Source organism: Peromyscus californicus, unplaced genomic scaffold, assembly GCF_007827085.1.
Source record: "Peromyscus californicus insignis strain IS unplaced genomic scaffold, ASM782708v3 Scaffold_5__1_contigs__length_169319896, whole genome shotgun sequence".
Classification (NCBI taxonomy): domain Eukaryota; kingdom Metazoa; phylum Chordata; class Mammalia; order Rodentia; family Cricetidae; genus Peromyscus; species Peromyscus californicus.
In genome coordinates this window covers 109,846,976-109,871,766 of record NW_026294573.1, presented here as the reverse complement: position 1 = coordinate 109,871,766, position 24,791 = coordinate 109,846,976, and the positions used below count along the sequence as shown (strand labels likewise).

Genomic DNA, 24,791 nt, shown 5'->3' with positions numbered 1-24,791 from the left:
CAGTGTCTAAGAGTGATTTGTTTGATGTTATTGGTGCTCTTGGAGCTATCGTCTTCATCCATGGGGCTGCTTTCAAATTATCTATTACTGGAGAAGTCACAGGTAGAGTCAAGAGTACACTGGCATCATATCTCGGAACTGCTTCATAGAGGTTATAGTCACTTCCATAGTAGTGTTCCATGTGTCTTCTCATTAGCCTCTGGTGTGGGATTCACTTGCCTCAGCTATGAGATCTAAATTCACCATTCAATGAATGTGAAAATTAACAGCAGCATTCAACTGGCCTTAAGGCTTGTATCTTCAGTTTTCTCTTCTGTAAAATCAACATATTGACTGGAATCATAGGGATACTGAATAGATTAAATGATAAAATTCAAGGGAAAATATTACTCATTATCTACTGCAAACTATATATTCAAAATAAAAAGCATGATTATTTTTATCCAATAGATTTCAAGAAGACTATCCATTAGGCCTTTATATGGCACCTAGAAGGTTCTATTCCTGTATTGTCCAATATGGCAAAAAGGAGACAAATACAGATAACGGACAATTGAAATGTGGTTTGTGTTACTGAAAAAAAAATTAAATCTTAATTTCAGTATAAGTGACCATGTGCCTAGTGAGTAGCCAACAGCAAGTTCACACAGTAAACTAAGAAGTGACCTGTCCTCTCAACCCACCACTTAGAGAGTACACGATTGCATGTAGTAGGGACTTGAAAATGTTTAGTGAGAAGAGTCTGGGTGGATAGAAGCAGAGAAAGGAGATTAAAAGGAGTAGGGTAAATGGGAGAAAAAGAAAATTACTCTTGGCTCAAAGAAATCATAACACGTTGACTCAAAAAGTAAAGTATGAACATCCTGCTCAATGAACGAGTATTTTAAATGAAGTGTGAAAATTGTGTGTGATATATCAAAATTAAATGTAAAAAATCCAAGGCAAGGTTTGGGCCTTCTAGTTTCAGAGAATAGAAAAACTAAAACAAAATGGATATCTTTAATGCTGGCCATGAGCTCTATGGACTTTCTTATTTCTATATGCAGAGACAACTCTCAAGCCTTAGTACAGTCCAGCTTGGAATTAAAAGTGACTTATCCATTCTTCACATGAATGCAGCTGCAGTCCACTCTGAAGTTAAAGACCACAAAGAAAAATCTTCAGGAAAGACAGAAAATGGAGGAGTGGGAAGGAGAGAGATCAAATATTCATCCTACTGCTGACCCAGAAGTCAGGAGCTCAATTCACAGTCCACAGTCCCAAGGCTACAGGACACACATCTACAACTTATTTTTTTCTTCTATTCTTCGTAGGGGGGAAAGAGGTCATTCTTTTATGCCCAGGAGAACAACACTAAGCACTATTTTTCACTAAGTGTACCACCCCCTAGTCTACATTATTAGGTCACTTGCTTTCAATAAATTATTTCTAAAATGATGAATACTTTAAAGTTATTCAGATCTAGAAACTTGAAGAGAACTATATTAACTCTGATTTATCACTATTTTAACAAGACATATCCCAATGAAAGGCAAGGAAAATCCCATAAAATAGTCAAAAATGTCAAGACAGAAAATTATATAGTATCAAAGCAAAGCTTTCTTAGGCATTCTAAAATATGGGAATGAGGTGGTTCTCAGCTGGGAATGGGTGTACATAAAAGAGTAAGAGGTCAATGCCCATATAGGGGAAGTTCAACACTAAAGAGAAGACAATGAAAACGACATTGAAAATGTTAGGGAAACTAAATACAGCATTACAAATATAAGCCAAAAATGATGGCACGAGTAACTCTATCCCTTGTGAAATTGAAACCGGAAGATCCCAAGTTCAAGATTGGCTATTTAATAAGACTATGATACTCAATAAGAGTCAGTTGAAACACAAAGAAAACATAGCCTTCAATACTTTATAGATTATTTTAAAGATCTAACCAATCAAAATCTTAAAAACTGCATGCCAGTCAATCTCATATGTTTATATCCATCAAGTACAAGGTAAGAGTAGAGAGCAAAAATCAGGTTTCTTCATGGAGTCTATTATAAATGTGATTGAACTGGTAATTCTAAAAATCAGAAGAGATCACTTTAAAAATGCTTTGCAAAAAAAATCTGGCAAATATAGCTGGCAAATATCAACAAAAAATGAAATAGATCTCTCATTCTAGATGCAGTTGAAAATAGCAGTCCTGGAGCCATTGTTAAGTCACAGAGTGGGCACAGAAAATTGGAAGTCTCCCCAGTTTTCACTCTCTGAGGAACAGTGGGGTTCTTGGCTAATAGAGCTCTGAATATTCAGTGGAGGCCAATAATAAGTTTACCACAAAAAATAGCAGCAGTCACAGCTGCAAGAGCTCTACAGGCTTGCCAGCAAGGGTATACCATACCCACACACATCCTAGGGAAAGGGTGGAGGAAACACCATCTTCACAAATGACCCTATACAGGACTTTCTTTTTGATGACTCTGTCACAGAAAGGATGAACAATACACAATTTCCTTCACTACTGCTTTCATAGTAAGTACTTGAATTTGCCCAGAGTCCCTGGGAAGTTGTGACTATCTAAGTCAAACAGGAACAAACAATGCTTTACATCTAAGGTTGGAAAAAAAATTGCAAACCTCACACTGATTGCACAGAAACAGGTAGCCAGCCCTTCTGTACAAAGTAAGCATCACACAGTGACTGGCCAGGGGCACATCTGGAAGATGCCTCCAATTATATTCAATTCTTGTTTCTCTCAGGATGTTCTTGTTCCTTTGGATGTATGAGGTGATTGTTCCCTTGGACTTTCACCTACGCAAGGCATGGGGTAAAGGATGAACAGCAGCTGTGCTGAAAGGATATTATTTCAAAAAGGAGAAGCCACAGCAAGAACGCTCCTCCTGATGGGACAGTCATTCCAGCAAAGGCATATCATGGAGAAGGTCTCAGGAATTATTCAGACAGTTGGGGCAGTTTGTAAAAAAGAAGTTGTTGCTAGCTTCATCCTTGGAACTAGATAGCTCCTGGTATAACTAAAGCTGACCCACATCAGTGTGCCGTAAAAGAAGAACACTGGGAAGGAGTGCCTGGGAAACAGGCTCTGGAGTTTGTGAGCAATGGGGCCACTCTGACTTTCCATCTGCAAACCATCAAAATGTGAAATCACACTTGCTTTGGCAGAAGGTACAATGGCGTGAGGACAGCACTCACGGAGTAAGGTACTTGGAACTAAAAGGTAGGGAAGTGTTCTCACTCCTGTCTGGCCTTAGTTTTCTTCTGGAACTCTGTGAAGCATAGAATGTAGCAGATGGAGAAGTAGTCTTTTACTGCCCACCTGCCCAGGCCAGTCAAGATAATCGTCATAAATTAATTACAGAGGATGCTGTATATGGCTGGACTGAAGACATAAGACTTCACAAATGGCTCCTAAATGACAAAAGAGGACATAGTAAAGCAGGGCACCACATTTTTCAAAACAGCCTCCATTAGACAGAAAGTACAAGGTACAAATAAGACCAACCCCACCAGAGATACTTCTGAATGACTCAGATGAAAGGGATACTTTCTTTTCTTTTCTCCTAATCCCTACATATACCACTCTCATTAGAGCCTAACTCAGAAAAATAAATACAAGAAGAATACTACACCTTACTACAGTGAATAAAACTCCTAACTCTCAACTTCTACTAAAAGATTTTGACTATAAGGCAAAGGAAAATAATAGACCCTTACCACCTTTCACCCCAAGTTCCTTGGAAGAGAAATCTGGGTATTAGAAAAGAATAGATGAGGGCAGAGCCTAATTACAAGTGAGACTTGAGAAAATGCAAGTCTGTTACAAAAATACATCTCTTACACTATGAAACATCTCTGTTGGAATATAAACATTTTATTCTTACAATGATAATGCAATGGTTATTGTATTATATTCACTTGATAGAAAAGTCAATTAAGGATCAAAAACAAGTATGTTGTTAAGCTAAGTTGAAAATATGTTCATTTGGTATGGAAAAATAAAATGAAATCATGCTTTTCTCCACTTTCAATCATCTTACATTCCCAGATATTTTTGGTTGAAAATATGTTCATTTGGTATGAAAAATAAAATGGAATCATGCTTTTCTCCACTTTCAATCATCTTACATTCCCATTTTTTTTAAAATTTATTTATTTATTTATTTTTTGGTGATTGAATAGTAGGAACATCAAATTCAGAGAGACATTCTTTCTGGGTATCAAATGTTAGGAGTAGGAAAATTTACAAATAAAAGGGTATTACTCTGGAACTTCACAAATGGAGATTTAGACAGATGGACACTGGGAGAGCTTTCAAAAGGCAGGAGGTCGATATCTTAAAAGGTAGTCAAAGTATGTTGGTAGTAAGTCACTGGAAACATCATATAATCATATAGGGGCCCTGTGGGACATTGCATTTCTACAATGGCCACTATAGTAACTCTAGACATAAAGTTCTTTTGGAAGCCTGCTATTCTCTGCAAAAGGTGAAGATTGTGGTCTCTACTAGGCACTTGGTTATATGTGTGTATAGTACAACCAAGAGAGTAGGGTATGGGGCATGGCAACTCACATCTACAATCCTATGATTCAGGAAGCTAAGACAGGAGAATCAAAAATCCAAGGTCAGCTTGGGTTACACAGTGAGTTCAAGCCAGTCTTGACTATATAGTAAGAGTTTGTGTACATATATATATATATATATATATATATATATATATATATATATATATGAAAATTAAATATATATTTCATATATATGAAAATTAAATAAAAAGATACAATATTATAGAAATCATTATATATCTTATAATGATAAATTTGAACATCAATGATTTGAACTAATGAAGCAAAATAAACCAATTAGATGACTGAATTAAAATTAGATCACTTTGCTGCCTCCAAGAAACATACGTCACTATTAAAGATGGAAGCCATCTTAGAGTGAGAGAATAGGCAAAACTATCCACGCAAATGCAACCTGGAAATAAACAGGAGTTGCTACTTTAATAATCAATAAAACAGTCTAGAAACTGAATGAAACCCATCAGAAAATATAAACCTTATTTCAAGAAGTCATTATAATCTTAAATATATATGCACCAAATTCAGGTGTGTTCAGTCTCATAAAAAGAATATGTATAGATAGATATACAGCAACAGATTTAGCTACAATACATTAATAGTAAGTGATGCCAGTTTCCAACAGTTACCAGCTGAAAGATAATCCAGACCAAAATGAAGAGAAAATTACAGAAAGAAATGATATATTTCCAAACATGAGAATATACATTCTTCTCTGCAGCTCATAGAACCCTCACTAAAGTAGAGAGCATATTGGAAAACAAAACATCCACCAGCCAAACACTGGACATTGAAGTAATTCCTTGTATCTTACCTAGCCATGGCAATATAAAGTTAGATATCAAGATCAAAAGAAACCACAGATAATATGGATATCCATGAAAACTGAGCCATACCCTACTGAGTGACAAATGGATCCCTGACTCCTAGTATGTGAAATAAAATACGTCCCAGTGGACTGCTTTATACCCAAAAGTATATGGAGCCCATATTGGACTCACTGGGACATTAAAATTTTTTAAATGGATAAAATATTAGTTGGGGACAGACAGGCTGAGGTGTTTCTAAGAGAAGTTAAGGGAAAGAACTGGGTGGTGAATATGATCAGAATATATTGCATGAAATTATCAGCATTAATAAAAGTGATTATTTTAAAAAGAATTTTTTAAATACCTAAAAGTCAAGAAAAATGAAACACAGTATAATAAAATCAATGAGACACAATGAAAGCCTTCCTGAAGAAAGTATATAGCACGAAGTGCCTACATTGAAAAGTAAGCACACACACACACACACACACACACACACACACACACACACACACACACACCACGCACACAGAGAGACAGAGAGAGATAGAGACAGGGGAAGAGATGATGTTTTAATTGAGTGACTCATTGAAAATCAGACAAAGCCTCTCCCAGACAACATAGCCTATCAATTAAAAAGCCCAAAGCCAGATAAGGGTTACCTCTTTCAGAGTGGTTGGTCAGTGGGGTTCCACAGATCCTTCAAATATTACATGTATGAAGCCCCTGCAAAAATACCACATAACCCAGATGAACCCCTAGACAAACCAAACTGATAAACAGTTGATACAACTTTAATCAGAGAAAGCTGTTTCTGGAAATCCCTACCAAAATTATGTTTATGCAAAATATTAATACTAGCACTTTCTCAGAACTTTAAGACATGAAGGTAGTTTGTTTCACAAGGAGAGAACCCTGGTCCAGAGCTGCTGACAAACACACAAGACAACAATTATTAGGTTCTGTCATCTAAGGACAGAGAGGGAGAACTCAAAATTAATATTTCAGCTCAGTACAAACAGGTACACAACAGAACTTCACATATGAAGAACATCTGTTGCTAGGACCTTGGGTGAAAAGTGTGGGGGGGTGGTTAGTTGTAGGGACAGAGGAAAAAGCCCAATTAGAAGACTTATGATAAGAGCAAATTTAGCAAGTGTGACCTAATGTTTGAGGAGTTAATTAGCTTCAGATGTGGAAGTAGGAAGGGCTATCCTTCGGGACTAGGAATTAAGGATGTCATTTTGAGTTTGTACTAGAGCATGTGGCACTTCAAGTATCTGGTGTCAGAATGGCAAATGAGTTTCAACATTGTGAAAACTGATTTATTAGCAGTGCTTGCCTGGAGCAATACACAGAGAAAGACTTAAGAGGCAGCACCCAAGCTCAGCAGGGAAGACTGGAGCAATTGGTTAATGACATCCTTTACCAAGGCAGAAAAAGCTACTCAATATCCAAACCATGTGTTTCCCTGCCCTCTGTTAAATGTGACTACTGGCAACTGTGAAATTTGGCCCCATCATAAAGCCCAAACTGAAAGCAAGCACAACCTCCACTTTTCACAGTTCATTATCAGTTATCTACCACAGATTGAGAAAAAGAGCTAGACTCTTAAGCCTAGGTACAGGGTAACACTGCTCCTTGGGAGACATGGATAAACATCCACTCACCCTATGCAGGGAACTGATGACAGACCAAAGTGTAGGCAGCATCAAAATCTAATTTAGTAAACCAATGAGTGTCATTAAGATATAGGAATATAAGCGAGGGTGTGCTTACAAGAATATAGGTGAGGGGTTACTCACAGGAGCAGAAATGATTCAAAGACAGCTGCACCATCAAATTTCCACACCAGCATAAGCAACAGTTTACAAAATCTGGAAACAAGAAACACTGCCCAGTCTGCAGGCAGCTCAGCATTTTATAAAGCGTCCCTGTCAGACAGCTCAGTTGACCTGAGCCTTGCTCTTCCAGGCTGTTTGGTTGGTCTCTTTCTCTTCTAGGCAATTCAGTGGATCTTTGTTCTTTCAAACTGGTCTGAGACTTCTTAGCAGTCTAGCTTGTCTGAAAGCAACTCACAGTAGTCTTTAATGCTGCTATACTCTTGGGGAAAGAGAAGCCTATTGAATTAGGTCAGTTTCAGGGAGTTCCTGAAATTATTTTGAATTGTTTACTTCCTGTTTAAATGAGCTTCCCTGACAGGATAGAGTGTTTTATCTTTCCATTGAGCATCCCGTTGAATCACTTCCTTACAAACACCCTGTCCTAAAATATCCTGTTTCACCTTCCTTGTACATCCTATGTTTAAAAAACTTCCTTCAGCATTGGAAAGTCTTAATTTCAGAGGAACCCACCAGTATATATCAAGTATCGAATTGGTTAGTTTTCAGAGCTACCTTGATGTGACTTTCCCCTCTTTAACCAAACCAAACCAAATCAAATGAAAAACAACCAGTATTAATGTGTTGTTATTAAGACAAATGATTCATTAAAATACGTTTTGTGACAGGCACTTGTCATTTGACAGCTGTCGATATTAATATTCATATTATAAAGTAAGTTTCTTCCTAATTTGGTCCCAAATGGTCACTAGCTCATTTAAATTCATTCATCTTTATACTTGATCTACCACAAGTCCTAATGTATCTTGCATTTAAAAGTAAACATTTTTTTTCTTTCCTATGTCCATGAATGAAGCTTGCTATGTTTTCAAAGTATCTACCACATATGATGGCACTGTTTACAAAATGTGTGAATTTTCTTGGTCAGAGTTAATGTTAGCACAGATAGAAATGGTTGAGAAGAATTTAGTTTTGAGACCTAAGGATGATAAATTGACTAAAAGAATAGAAAGAAGAGTGCAGGTGGGATGCTGAAATTCAGCAATGTAGAAGTAAATGGAAATCTCTGACATGGGAATTAAGGTAAGATTCTAGCCAACAAGTTTCAAATTGTCAAAGTGAAATAGAGAAGATAGAGAAGGTAATAATTGTCAAGAAAGTTCCTACCAGACATGTGTTGCCAATTTACCTCTGCTCCCTAAAGGTGTCCATCTTTAGTATACTAACTTGATGCATAAAGGCTCATCTGTGCTTTGCGGTTGGTTGTTTTACTATTTTTATTCTTTTCCTCTTTTGGGGGCCCACCACCCAGCTCCCACATAATCGCATACAGAGACTTTTTCTTACGTATAAATGCCAGGCCTTAGCTTGGCTTATTTCTTGGCAGCTTTTCTAACTTAAATTATCCCTTCTATTTTTAGCTGTGTACTTTTTACATTTCCTACTTCTGTAATCTTACTCCGACTGTTACTCCATGGCTGGTTGTGTGGCTGGATGCCTGGCCCCTTCTTTTCTCACTCATCTCCTTGTTCTTGCTCCTCCTTCTTTCCTCCCAGATTTCTCCTTCAAGATATGCTGTCTGCCTGGCCAGCCCATCTACCCTTTTTACAGCCTTGCTATTGGCTGTTTAGATCTTTATTAGAGCATCAGGTGTTTTAGCCAGGCAAAGAAACACAGCTTCACAGAGTTAAACAAATGCAACATAAAAAAATGCAACACATCTTTGTATCACTAAACAAGTGTTCCACAGCATAAATGAATATAACACATCTTAAATTAATATCCCACAGCAGTACTTGTTATTATCATGTAATAAAATTTCATGATATGTACTTTCTCTGCTTTTCAATCCTTGATAGTTTAATACATGAATATAATTAATTTTAGTCATTTTTACACATCCCTTTCTCATGTGATGAAAACTTTCTTCCAACAAGTGCCCCATTTTAATTTCAGATCTTCTTTTTGTGCATAATCCACTGAGTTTAATTAGAACTTCTTGAGGAAGCAGTGGTAGGAGGTTATTTACTGAAGCATTGGCAACTACATGACTAAAGAAAATGACACCCTTCCCCCAGCAAATATTAACTGCCATAGATCCTTGAGGATGTGTATGGCCTCATGGCCCTTTCCCTATTGAGGATAAACTGTGGAAGTGTGCAATCTGGGTCAGGTCCTCTGCAGATGATCATAACTGTGAATTAATGAGTACAAAGAACCTGTCATGTCCAGAAGATATCTTTTCTCAGCACATTCCTCAGCCCTGGCTCTTACATTCTGTCTGGCCCCTATTTTCACAATATTCCCTTTGCCTTGGAGGGGTCGCATTTAATATGCACTCTTTAAGAATTTAAAACATTCTTATTAAGAATTTGAAAGCCATCATCCTACCTTAATTGTAGACCTGGCTGTTTCCTGAACATTCAGAACATCTCTATCTCTACTGACAGCTTATTTTGTACACTAGCCCAAGTCCACTGCCTGGTTCCTTCTAGTTTCTCTCATTGGAATTTTCTTCAAGGCTTAATACCCACCTCATTTGGCCCCAATTCTGAGTTAACACCCGGAGGACGACTTTCCTCTTCTGGGTCCTAAGCTCATTCACAAGGACTATCAGGAAGAATTCTCATATATTTTGGTTTTAAATTTCTCATACTGAATTATACCTACATATGGATCTCTTCAAACATTCAAGTAGATAAGTATCGATTAACAGCACAGGAATTTTATTATATCTATCAGAAATGTATTTTAAACATTTTTCGGTATTGACACATTTATTATTTATTATTTATTACAATTTGTTTCGAGTTTTTAAAAGTGGCATCTGTCATTTCTCTTCTCTCCCCTTTCTTGTACTCCTTTTCTCTAATCCCAATATTAAATTGGACTGACCTTTTGTTTTAGGGGGTTTTATATCGTATGCTAATTATGAACAATAATAGGGTTTATTATGAAATTTCCACGTAAGTACATAATGTGTTTCAATCATATTTATCTCTCATTTCTCTCTTCTGTCCCCTCCCACTTCCAAACAGCACTCTTGTACTTTCATTTCATTTCCCTTTCCACCTGTTTTTATTTTTAATTTATTTTTTATTTTTGATGATTCAATGAGTTCCACCAGTGTTGCTTACAGGGAATGAAGGTTTATTTATAGGAGCATGAACAGCTTATGGGGTTCCATTACACCCTACATGACAGGATGTAAAAGAGTCTAATTTCCTGCTAATATTAGACAAAAATAATGACTAGCCTAGAAATATTAAATAAAAATCACATTAATTTTCATTTTGTACAAAAATACTCAAACACTTTAAATTTATTTATTGCAGTGTATGCATATGGTGGTCTATCTTCATACACACAGACACACACACACACACAGACACACACACAGACACACACACAGACACACACACACACACACACACACACACACAGAAAACAGGTGCATGTAGAGGTCTAAGGACAAATTGAGTGAATGTTCTTCTTTCACCATGTGGCTATGGAACATGGAACTTGCTAGGGTCATCAGTCTTGATAGAAAGCACCTTTACCCACTAAGCCATCTTGCCAGCCCCTACATACCCATTTCCCTAAGCATAAAGCATCATTCATCAGAGGATGTTCCTATAATTATGTAGGATGGGTTTAAAAATATTTTTCCTTCATTGGGTGATTTCAATTTTCAATTTTAAAAGCAATAATCTCATGAACAAATTTGTTCTATCACCTATTTCATATTTTAAAAAAAAGTTAATGCTCTTTGTATTTCACAATGCCAAAAGTATTTCAAAGAAATTTTATCCTTTTCAAACTTCAACTAAAGAGGCATTGTTTCATCCACAATGTATACAGGTTTTAGTTAAGTTTGTACTAACAGTCACATTAATAAAGGATAATGCACAGATAATTTATCTGAGAGCTATGTTTCAAACTCCATTGTGGAAGACTTGAGAATGAAAAACAATGTAGTTCTCTAGGGAGGGTGTAGGGGAGAAAGAACCCATTAGAGTTTGAAACTGTATATATAACTCAAGGGAATCTGGGAACGTCCTAGTTTCTAAGTGTCTTTGCTGTATACACTCTAGATTCACAACTGAGAACTGTGCTTTTTCCTCTCTAGCCTGTTGTCTTAGGTAGGGTGTATATTGCTGTGAAAAGACACCATGACCATGGTGACTCTTACAAAGTTGGGGCTCACTTACAGTTTCAGAGGTTCAGTCCATCATCATCATGATGGGGAGCATGGTGGCATGCAGGCAGTTGTAGTGCTGGAGCTGAGAGTGCTACATCTTGGCTTGCAAGGAACAGGAAGTTTACAGTCACACTGAGAAAAACTTGAGCAAAAGAAACCTCAAAGTTACTTCCTCTAACAATGACACACCTCCTAATAGTGCCATTCCTTTTGGGGGGCATTTTTGTTCAAGTCACTACATTCCACTCCCTTTCCCCCAAAGTCTTAAAGTCATATTATAATGCAAAAATTGCATTCAGTCCAACCTCAAAAGTCCCCATAGTGTATAACAGCCTCAAATTTATTTCAAAGTTCAAAGTCCAAAGTCTCTTCTGAGATGCATGGCAATCTTTTAACTGCAATCCCCCTGTAAAAATCAAAATAAAAAAGCAGATGACATACTTCCAACATGCAATGGCACAGGATATACATTACCATTCCAAAATGCAGGGAAGGGAGCATAGTGAGGAAGTACTGGACAAAAGTAAGACCAAAAACCAGCTGGGCAAACTCCAAACTCTGTAGTTCCATATCTGATGTCAAAACACTCTTCAGATCTCCAACTCTGTTTAGCTTTGTTCACTATAACACACTTCTTTCCCTTGGGATGGTTCCATTCCCTATTACAGGTCTCCTTAGGAGATATCCCATGGCTCTAACATCTCTAACATATTGGGTTCTCTAAGATAATCCAGGTTTCAACTTCACAGCTTCATGCAATAACCTCTCTACTATACCTCCATTTAGGGACACCCTTGACACATGCCTGGCCTAAGCAGCTTTCTTTAGGCACAGAGACAAATTCCATAACCCATTGATTCTATCCTTAACTCTATAGTCAGAACCATGTGGCCAAAGCTGCCAAGTTCTGCTGCTTAATGGGGCTGGAACATGGCCCCCTCATTCAATTAGATCTTCACCAACTTTCTGTCTTTCACTGCCTGAACTTGGCTGTCCTGAAACTTGCTCAATAGATCAGGCTGGCCTTAAACTCAGAGATCTGTCAGCCTCTGTCTGCTTTCCCAGTGCTGGCATTAAAGGTGGGCCCCACCATACATGGCTCTAAGCTTTACTTTAGTTCCTTATCAGAAGTTGGAAATGTAGCTGGGTGGGTTCTTGCCCTGAGGTTACCACTTCCTTTATTCCATTTGTTAATATGTTTATCTCCTTGAACACAGATTTTATCTCTATTCCACTTACTGGTGCTCTTTTTCTCCTCAAAATTGTCATTTTGTAGTTCACCCTGCTCAGCTTGCTCCTTTTCATTATAAGTCTTTATTAGAGTTACCACTAAAAACCACATGACAGAGTCTCTACTAGGCTGTTTTGAGATTTCCTCTGCCAACAGAATTAATTCAAATTCTTCACGTCAGTGTCAGGCAGAATGTTTGGACAAGGGCAAAAGGGAGCCACTTTCTTCAACAAAATATCACAAGAATGATCTCTAGGCAACATACTAATATTCTCCTCTTAAACCTCTTGAGTGAGCCTCCAATAGTTCAAATAACACTTAGCTTCACTGTCTTCTGTGATCCTACTAGTATGGCCCATTGAGCAGTGCTTAAAGCATCCCACTGCTTTCCAAACCCAAAGTATCAAAGTTCAAATTCCTTCAAATAAACACATGATCAGGCCCATCACAGTAACACCCAAGTCTATGGTACCAACTTCTGTCTTAGTTAGGGTTTTTATTGATGTAAAAAGACACCATGACCATGGTGACTCAAAGAAAACATTTAACTGGGGGCACTCCTTACAGTTTCAGAGGTTCACTTGTGGCAGTATGCAAGCAGATATGGTGTTGGAGCAGAGAGTACAACATCTTGGTTTGTGGACAACAGGAAGTTGACTGACAGTCACACTGAGGGAAGCTTGAGCAAAAGAGACATCAAGGCCCACTCTCTAGGGACATACATCCTCCAACAAGGCCACACCTCCTAAAAGTGCCACTCCTTTGGGGGCCATTTTCTTTCAAACCATCACACCTGTATTAATTTACTTCTTTATGTTTGTCAAGATAATGTACTCATTGTACATAAACTTGAGTTTTCATTCCCAATCCACTGGTCATAAATATAAGGCAAAAAGATTTATAGATTATAAAACAGAATATCAAGACATTAAGAATTATTGACACAGTTTTAGCAGCAATTCTTGGGTACAAAGAAAGGGTGGTTGTATAAATCAATGCCATAAAAACCTAGAATAAAAGAAACATGTGTGCCCAGTTTTGATGCTAACAAAGGAAACTCTTCAGTTTTCCTGTATCTTTTAAACTCTTCCACCAAATGAAGCTAGACTACATTACATATATTATATATACCATACCATAAAAGTTAAAATATAAGGAAAATGCAACCTGGATTTGCATTAATGAAAATAAATGTTCTTATCTATGTGCTCTGTGTCCAACTAAACCATGTAATAGTGTCCCTTCCTTGTCATTTTGCAGTCTGATTGTGTTTCTAAAGTAAGTGTTTAAAGAATAAAATAACATAAACATTTTATGAAATCAGGTCAGTGTGTGATTATTGATTTGCCATCTTGAATATGATTGAGATGAAAAGGACCAATGACAAAAGGAGGGAGGGTTAGGAGATGATGGAGAGAGACAGTGAGGGAGGAATGGAGAGAGAAATGTGAATGAATATAAAGTTTAAATACTGACCATTTCATATTTAGGACAAAGCATTTGATTTATCAAACAATAATTTATTTGCACACTGACTTTTTCCAGGCATGTGAAATCAAAGAGGTCAGCAAGCCTTGTATATATAGTTTAGACATATCAGGCATGCTATATATTAAGTAAAAATTGGAGCATACATTCAAAACCAACTCTAGTAAAACTGTCTGACAAGATAGATTCTTCTGTCAATTCTAGGATGAATGCCACTATTTTATTCCTAAAGTAAGTATTTTCTAGAAAGTACTACACACCTGTTGGTGAGGGAATGAAACATTAGGTCTTCAATAGATATGAGAAAAGCACCAATGAATGAGCTAATTTATGGGAAATAAATGTGAAAATAAATATTGTCTCTGTGGCTGATGAAAGACTGGGCAGTCATGAATGTCATTTCTAGCAAGGGGATTGTTGGATATAATTACAATAAAGGATTAGTGGGGTAGGCTCAAAGTAGGGGATAACAACAAAGGGAATGAATCATAAAATTTGATTGACAGTAGTTTGTATGATTTGTAACCACTGCTAAGAGGCATGCATTTTTTATTACAGCAAATGAGAATCATAGAAGGGATTCTGAATGAAAGAACTGAACAGAATACAGCTGTTATAAGAAGTAAACTCTTGACATTCCTTGAAGTACAGTGTAGACACACATAAAGATTACAAACAGGAAGATTGATAGGCTTGTATGAGTGACCAGGTAAGAAAATGTAAGTCCCTAAAATGATTAAATAAAGACATATTAGTATAACTAATTGGATATATAATGAATTTATAATTTCAAGTGACATCAGAGTTTTAAAAACTTCCTACTTCCTTACTTTCTCCTTTCAAAGATGATGCTGTTATAAATATCCCAGTATGTCTCCCATACCTCCATTTATGCATATACATATAAACACATACATACTTACACAAATCCACACAGACATACATACACACATAAACAATCAAACAGACACACATACACACACAAACACACACACACACACACACACACACACACACACACACACACACACACACACACCATTGGTAAAATGTATGGACAACAGAGAGTGAACATGAGAAGTGTGGGAAGTCTTGACCACTGTGGACTTTTAGCAGTGATGTTTCTGTCAAGAAATGAGTAATGCTGGGTTTCTTGTAGTATATTAATCATTCAGCAAATTGCAGAAATCCAATGCCTCCTTAAACCCTATTAATAAAGAATGAGAATGGAACTCACTGTTTAGTGATTAAATTTAACCCAAACATTGGAAATAGCTACATAATACATTTATTTACATGTGGTAATTATCAATTTCCCACTGAGTACATATGCAGCAATCCGACAGGGAATTTTAAATTCCCTAGAAAAAGAGAGGAATGTAGAAAGATTATTGTCAGTCAGGATAATATGGATTAAGCAAAAACAAACCGAACAAGAAATTTCAACAGACAAAGCACACGTAGCATGGTACCAAACACATTCATGCTGCGACACAAGGTATCAAATATTCAGACTATCTATTATCCCCATTTTCTCTCTTTGTACTTCATTTTTAACTTTTAAGGACATTATAACCTGGTTGTTCATAGCAAGTGTGCAGTCTTGGTTTGGAATCTATCAACACGAGTCATAAATGTCCATCAGAACTCTAAACTGAAACATAGAAGTGTTAAATGTGGATTCCTTCAAGGGAGTAGTAAATTCTGAGAATAATAGTGGTAGCAGAACTGAATTTGGTCACATATGGCTTATACCTATACTCCCTCTTGTGCTAAGCATATGACTACATACGCTATGTAATAAGTTCAAGGCCACCCTGGGATGTATAGTGAGATTCCATCGAGAGAGAGAGAGAGAGAGAGAGAGAGAGAGAGAGAGAGAGAGAGAGAGAGAGAGAGAAAGAGAATCTGTAAGCAATAATTGATGGTCTATCTAGATAGATGTCTAGCTGGCTATACAAGGAGAAAAAATAAGAAAGAAACAATATCAATACGGTATGTCAATTGTTGTCCTGGTATCTTTCCTTCAGTAATTCCTCATTAAGGAACCTCTTCAGGACGTTTCTGTTTGTCTGAATAAACAAATATTTAGATTTGTGGCTAACATTGATGTTAACTTTAATTTTTTATTTATTATTTTACATTGTTCTACATTGATTGGATAAAAAATACATTTAAACAAATATAATATTAGAGAGGAGAATATAAAGTTAAAGTGGGGGTGTTTTAAGGCATTTTCTTCCAACTTGCATTATACTATGTAAATGTAGTTTTTTTTCTCCCCAACTTTAATTTTAGAATTCTTTTGACTTGATAATGTTAAGTGAAAACCTTTTAGATATTTTAAATTTGATTTTAGCAAATTACTTTCAACTTAGTGGTAAATTAATATCAATACAGAAAGCAGTTGGAGCTGTCAAGGTATTAAAAAGGAACCTCATTCTTATTAGCATTTTCTTTCATATTTATCTGGTATAATAAAAAACAAATATATAGTTTCTAGCAGTTAATATTTCATTACTGATGACTTTGTTACTTGTACATGTTTTTATAGCTTGTTATAAATGTCTCATACCCTATGTCCAACTTATATTTCTTATGAAACTTAAAGACAATAGAAAATTTATATGGGAATCAGACCAAGGATTCAACTCAGTTCAATAATTGTTGTGCTGTTGGAGAGAAAAATGACATTTAGTCAAGTATGCATTTCATCTTCCATGTTCTGCTGAAACACAGAACTTTTCTTATCTACACTGGGAAGATGACTTAGCAGAATATGAACACTTATTCATTCTCGAACAACCTTTTAGGGATTAAGACTTCACATTGCTCAAAACCACAAGTTTAATCCTACTCTGATTATTTAAAAAAAATCATCTCTTGTACACTCGAATGCTGAGTCATCCACGTTACTTTAATAATCCCCTGCCTTTACTCACCTGCATCTACTCAGAATTATAAATAAGCAAAAGGCACCACTAGAGTCAAGCTTGTGCTGTATCCTAATCACAAAATTACTCATTTTTTTGTTTAGGGTAGTTGTGTTGATTTTAATGATAATGGCCCCCATAAGCCTATATATTTGAATGTTTGCTCAAAAGTTGGTCAAGCTCCTTTGTAAGGATTAGGGAGTGTGGCCTTCTTGGAGGAGGTGTGTCACTGGAGGTGGGCATGGAGGTTTCAAAACTCATGCCATTCCCAGGTATTTGTGCTCTGTCTGTCTTGTGTCTGTGGATCAGATGTAAGCTCTTAACCACTACTCAAACACCATGCCTGCCTTCCTGCTGCCATACCCCCTGCTATGATGGTCAGGGTCTAACTCCATGGAACTGTTAGGACCAAATTAAATGCTTTGTTTTAAATCACCTTGGTTATGGGTTCTCTTGACAGCAACAGAACAGCAACCAAGACAGTACCTATCATATAGACTTTGAGGTATAGGATGCTGCATTACAATTCTTTGGGCAATAGGTAGTTGAAGGAACCCATATTTCAACACTAAAGGGAAGGAATGAGCAGGGGATGTGCTGATTCTTAAATGTGAAAAGTTTGGACATCTACAAGCATGGGCATCTGTCTTAGCTACTTTTCCATTGCTATGATAAAACACACTGACCAAGGCAACTAATAAAAGAAAGTGTTTTATTTAGCTTATGGTTTCAGAGGGTTAGAATCCATTATGGCAGGGGAAAAGAATAGCTGAGATTTCATATCTTGATCCATAAACATAATGCAGACAGCTGCAGGCTGAGAATGGTGCAAATCTTTGAAACCTACAAAACCACCCCTAATGACATACTTCCCCCCATAAGGCCACACTTCCTAACCTCTCTCAAATAGTTCTACCCACTGGGGAATAAGTATTCAACCATGTGAGGCTGGGGTGGGGAGAGCTTTCTCTTTCAAACCACTACAACTTTTGTTTTTTGTGTTTATAACTAATGCTGCAGGGAACCCAGACTTTTTCTTCCAAAGCACAAATGGAATATGACATTATAGCTGCACTCTGAACTAGAGTGCCAGGAATGTTCTATTAAATCTTTGTAATAAATTAATTATGCATCCTTCAATACAGAGAGTCCCTAGTCTATTGCCATATACCATGTTTTTTTTTTTTTTGTGTGTGTGTGTGTGTATGTGATTACAACTCTCTCCCTTCCCCCCTCCAAAAATGAAAAAATGCCATTGAATGCATTTTTGTTAGCCATATGCTGCTAGGTATGGGGCCTACTGTCAAGAGTTGATTGTATAACCAATGGTCATAGCACTGCGAAGAAAATTGGAAACAAGCCCTCATCCTTAACCTAGAACCCAGAAGTTATCTTCAACTGATAGTTGCACATAGGTTCTTAATTCTAAGATCTAAGATTAATCTTAGTTCCCATAGTTTTCTGAACAGTTTTTTTCATAAGACAATAATGTAAATACTATGTCCGTGATCTACCCTGTAATCCCAGAGTTCCTTGGACATGCTATAGACAATCTTTCCTTTTGATCATAAGCTATGACTTAGTGGCTAGCCACTGGGAGTTAAGTTTTATAACCTTGACAATCACCTACTGCAGTTAAAAATATAACAATCAAAGAAACTTTAGTCTGAGAAATAAATAAGAAAAAAACTGAGATTGTAAATAGTATTTATACAAGATTTGTTCTGAAATGTTCAAGGAAAATGCTTTGCATTCTTTGTCCCAGTAAATCATTATAAATGTAAGTCCATCATTGTAAGATGTCTAGGAGATATTGAACGTTCTCAACTGCTTACAGTTTTCTGTGTTTTGCCAGAGTTTAGAGATTATTAAAATGTGTCTTTTCAAAATATATATTGAAAACAGAAAAGTCCTTGTACTTTTTAGACAAAAATATTGATACTGGCAGATAGGGACAGATAAAATAACCCTCACATTCCCTCTACCCTTCTGATTGCTGCTCTATACTTCTCTGATCTGAGTCCACTGTGTCCCTCAAGTGTGTTTTATACTTAATAACTCATTTTATGATGGTCAAGCCTGAAGGTATAAGCTCTTTGTAGAAACTTTTCTTTTTAAATTTATTCTGTATTCTTTGACATGCCAACCCCAGTATTAAGGCTAGCATAGATGAGTGTCTAATTGGTTGAATAGATTAAGAGACATATTTCAACAGTAGCAAGATTGAATCTTCATCAGAAAGAAATTTAAATTTGAAAGATAATCAGCAAAATGCTTCATAGTTATTTTTAATAAACAGTTGGAGCTACTTGCAACAAATAAGAAATACTGAGCAGAGAAGCAAAGACTCTTTCAATACTGATTCATTGCGTTCATACATTCCCAAGACATTTAAAAGTATATATTTTGTGAAAGTTTAGAGTTGGTTGCTATAGTAACTATTAAATTTCCATAGTGATTCCAGGAACATTTAAATGTTGCTATGCATCTATTTTAGAATAATGTGTAGAAATTTGATATCATAGTTCTATGTATTTACAAGCTGATGTCAAGTTTCTAAACCCAACCCTGATCAAAGCATCGGAAGCATTTTGGGAAGTTTGCTGCCCAAGGCCCTAATAACAAACAGCAGCTGGAATGAAAGACATTTGCAATCTAAGGAAGTCAGAGATCAGAGACCTTGTTGTACTCTGGGGTTCTTCTGGCTTCCTCCCTGTTTCTCTGGGTAATAACTAGTCATGACAACTTGGAATTTTGTTTATTGTAGTTATTTTTTTCCACCCAACATGAATATTGAAATCATTTTTTTCCACTTGGGGAATAGTGGTTCAGTACAGGTGAATCTAGCAACTTTTCTGGCTTCCAGTTGAAACCAGTTAAAGGAAGTACGAAAATATGTCTGATTTGGTCACTGTTTTGTCAGTGGTCCCTAATGAATAAATATATGATTGATGAGTGTTGTTTCTAAATGAATAAATGAATAATGATTGAATAATGGAAGAAAGAAAGTAATAAGATGAAGCATAACCAGACAATTGCAAACAGGGCACATGGTGGGGAGTTAGGAGAACAAAGTGGATATATATCTGATCCTTTGCCTTCTGTGAGAACAGACATACGTACGTGTGTGTGTGTGTGTGTGTGTGTGTGTGTGTGTGTGTGTGTGTGTGTGTAATTTGCTTCAAAACAAGAATCAAACCTCACAGCAATCATTAAAATTTCTGTCAGGGCTATTCCTGCCAGGAATGTTAGCATGCTGTCTTTCCTGGCATGACGTGCTTAGTGCTTGATATTATCAAATGGATGTTAAAGCAGTGAGCTCCCCAATATCCTTATTTTACAGAATTGCAATTCAGTTTTCTTACTAGGAAAAACATTATGAGTCTTGTATGACAAAAAAGATACAACTTAATGATTACTTGTTATCATAATGGCTTTGGTAAACATATAATAAACATTTGATTATTTAAGGTCTTTATGACTATGGAAATGGGACTGATGCCAAGCTCCCGGGTTTAACATACAAAGTCTGTTTTTCCTATCTTGCTAATGCGTGTCAGTATCATTTCTAACCTGAACTTTCTTTTCTTGGCTTTTCCAGGTGTTCCTTTCTTACCTGATAAAACTTTGCCAATGCTTTAAGCCAGAGGTGAATGTTATCAGTTCCTGTGCAGAGCATCCTCTTTACTTTTGCCATCCGCGGTTTTCATCGCCTCCCTTGTTCTATTTCTGCTGTCACCACCATCTCCTCTGTGCTTCGCTAACCTCCCTGGCTTCTCTATCAGCTCATGATCTCTCTGATGGCAGCAACTATCTGTGGTTTCACTGTAGTCCCTCCAGACCAGGAATATTGCTGAAAGGCAGCAAGTGTTGAGATGAACAAATTACTAAGTGGCTGAACAATGCTCTACATAAAAGTTCTCTCTCTCTCTCTCTCTCTCTCTCTCTCTCTCTCTCTCTCTCTCTCTCTCTCTCTCTCTCTCTCCACACCCCCTCCTTTCCTGCTCCTTCCTGCCTCCTGCCTCCCACTCTCCCACTCTTTCTCCCTTCTAACCTCTCTTTCTTTCCCCACAACCCCTCGTCATTGTAGCAAACACATGAAACACAAGTTCTTAACACAGGCTGGGAAAAGACCCTACCGCGAGCTATATCCCTAATTCCAAGATGTCCTCTCTTACTCAGAAGATGACCCATGTACACCAAGCAGGATACCAAAAGAGAAATTCATAAAGAAGCCTGTTTATGATGGGCTACACCTACAATCTCAGTAGGTTGAGTCAGGAGGATCATGAGCTCAAGAATAGGCCATGCTACATAGTGAGACAGTGTCTCAGTGAAAGGGACTAAAACGAACAAAGCATCTGCAAAGTAAATGAAACTAATAAACAGAAAAACAAAAAGCCATGAGCACTGACTCCTAGCACAGGGCGGTTGTTTATTGCATGCACATTCCCAGAAAATCTAAGTTGTTTTCACTTCATATTAAGTAACATATTATTCTAATACTTTATTTTCTCAACTATTCCTACCTTATACCTTTTTATGAGCAAGTTTCAGTTCTTAGAAAACAAATTAAATCTGGGTAAAATTTCTCATCATTCTAAGTGAAAGGACTCTCCTCCCACATAGCTGTTCTATTTGATAAGCAGAAAAAACACAACCTGTGAAGCAGTACTTTAACACTGAGAAAGTTTGTAGAGTTCTGTAGTTTAATCCCTACAGACCAGATCTCCATTACAAGCCAATGTTATCCTTTAAGAGAAAAGTGTGTTCTCTATACCTGTATTTGTGAGTATGCGTTTGAACTATAAGATCAGCCTCCATAAATATCTCTCTCTCTTCTTTTCCACGCAATGTGTATTCTGTTTGTTCAAGCCCAGAGCTAGGACATAAAAGGATGCTTTCTCAAGGGACTAAATATTAGAATGTCATACATCTAAGTGCACACAGCATTCCATCTGCCAAAAACAGAAGCAAATATCTGAATATGTGGTTTCATTTCATGGTTAATAACATTTCATAGTTCCTAGTCTACCCTCCCACAACAGGACTGATTCCACATATAGAAGAAACTATTAAAATGCTGTTAGCATAACAGAAGATGTGCAGGGGCGCAGTGCACACTAGATTCCATGCTGAGAATCTAGTTTACAGTCTGTGGAAATTCTTCCTTTGGTCCCCTGGAACATTTTCTTTCACTCACAAAATGTCAGAAAAGAATGAGGTAGAAAAACCAAGATCTAAGGTCAAGAACTTATTTGACCACAGAGGAGTGGGAGATGAAAGGAGAGAAGATATGCATGTGACATTTCCAGAAAAAATTATCCAGATTTATATCTGAATTTTGTGTAATTTTACTTTCTGTCAGGTATCTTTATTCTTTGACAGTTTTATCCAGGTCTATAATACATTTCAGCCATGCTCACCTCCTGTTTCCCTCTCTTGTCCTCTTTAGTCTCTCACTGAAACCCTTTCCTGCCCTCCTACTTCCAAGTCTTTCTGTGTATGACTCACTGAGTTTAATTAGAGCAGCTTCCATAGCCTAGAATGGGAGAATATTTGCTGGTTCAAAGACAACTTGTTAATGGTGAAATCACCATAAAAAATGCCACCCTTCACTCAACAACCTTTAGTTGCCAATAGACCCTCAAGGAGGGGTGGGACTTCCTGATGTTGATGGGCTGAATCTTGTGCAGATCTTTTGAAGATACAACTGCTATGAGTTCATTTGCATAATGGACATACCATGCCAAAAACATGTCCTTTTGGTATACATCTTCTCATTCTATGACTCTTCCATTTTTTACTCCTAATCTTCCAAGACATGCCCTGAGGTTTCAGAAGGGTAATGTGGATGCTCCAATCATGTCTGAATTTAGTATAATTTTCTAGATAGACAGTTTGTCTTTGGGAGAGGAACAAGGAGAGTTGCATAAAGCTACTAGCCACCTAGAGAGGAGAAGCAAAGTGAGAATGGTAGAACAAATGTTTGGAGTATCATCCACTGCTTAAAGTAAGAGATAATTATATATGGCTAAGGGATTCAGGGGACCACAGGTCAAAGCCATTGTCATCACTACTATAAGACATTATTTGCCATCACTCCCATTTTATTCAAGTGAACCTGTAACATTTCTAAGAGATACAGAAAAGATGGAACACAGAAGATGTGAGAATTCAACTACCTTCTATTAGAACAGACGTTAGAGGTATGATGAAACATATAAAACAGCTATGTATAAAGAAAGCATTAATAGTTTTTATACAATATGATGTCTACTATATACTATCCATATTTCTAATTAAATATGTATTTCTAGTATTTCCCAATTTAAAATTTGATTATAGTAAATATTGGCATATATGTTGCCACATAAAAACATTTATGAATCTTAAATAATTTCTAAATGCAATCATAGTGTTATTATTACTCTCCTACTTATTCAAACTAAGCATCTGATGGCCTCGTTTTACTCCTTTCTTTCACTTCAACATCTACTCCTCAACTATTACCAGCAATTTGAAGTTCTTCCTCCAAAATCTGCAACATGTCTTCTATTTTCATTCCCACACCACCACCACAAAATTAAACCATTCTCTGACAACAGTGTCTCTGCGGACTTCCTTGAACTGAATTCGTTACTCACTCTAGTCAATTGTGTTATTCAGCCCAGGAAAACTGAACCAAGAGAAAAAATGACGATGCAAACCTCTCTTCCTCGGACCAATCATCAAGGACTTTGTATCTTACTTCAGAGCTACTTAGTCATCAGCGTTCATTGCTATTCTTTTCAAAGTAGCTAGAAAATGGTTCTACCTAGACATGCATCAGCTGGAAAATGGATAATGAATATGTGGTACATACATACACAGTAGAATATTATTAAGCTATATAGAAAAATAAAATCATGAAATTTGAAAGTAAATGGATGGAACAAGAAAAATTATATTTAGTGATGTTACCCAAGACCCCAAAGACAAATACAGCATGTTCTTGCTCATATGTCAATGCTAGCTTCATAGCTTGAGTTTTATGTATTTATACTGGAGTAAATTTCAAAATCAGTAAACTAGTAACAGGCCAGTGAGTGTATACTTAGGGGAGTAGTATATTATAGAAGGTACTAAACTTGAAAGGGAAGATTCAGGTGTATAGTGCTGGTGGTGTATCTATGTAGGAGCATGTTTTGGAATGACATAAATGGACAAACAAGGGGACAGGAGAATTATTAACAAAATAAAGTGTTTATGAAGAAGCTATATTGTGACTAATTGTCTTGAAACTCCACTATAAACAAAATGAAATGGCATGCATGTGATAAGAAAGAACATACTGGAGGGAATGCTAAGATCTTAAGTTTAAGTAGGAATGAGGACAGGGAGTCAGGGAAATGAGGGTGGAGAGTGAGTTAAACAAAACTAAGGATGTACATAGAATCCTTATAAAGTCCTATTAGTTCATAAGTTAATTCAATTATAATTAATAACTACAATAAAGTTGAACATAGGTATCTCATATGGATTGATGCAGTAATACATTTTTCTACATATATCTTTTGACCTTAGAGAATAAACTTTTGGTGGACCTTACAGCATGGTTAATAATATGCCTTGAGATAATTTGGGACTATCTACTTATCCTGCTGTACCATTGGGTACTCAGCCTAAGTTTAACCTGTTTAAAAGAACAATATAAGCAACCTT

General features: G+C 36.7%; 1 protein-coding gene across 20 annotated transcripts in view; it reads right to left on the bottom strand.

The window, feature by feature from the left end:
• The window catches only part of Lingo2 (leucine rich repeat and Ig domain containing 2), a 1,194,974-nt gene that overhangs the window by 829,650 nt on the left and 340,533 nt on the right, over nucleotides 1–24,791 (bottom strand). Inside the window, exon 1 of one of the 20 annotated variants that reach the window (XM_052716819.1) lies at nucleotides 20,704–20,727. The exons of 18 other annotated variants lie outside the window; for them this stretch is intronic. The gene's annotated coding sequence lies outside the window, so the exon portion shown is untranslated. Of the gene's footprint in view, nucleotides 1–6,055; nucleotides 6,080–20,703; nucleotides 20,728–24,791 lie in introns of those variants that run through there. One more of the 20 variants, XM_052716820.1, reaches the window with a different exon arrangement.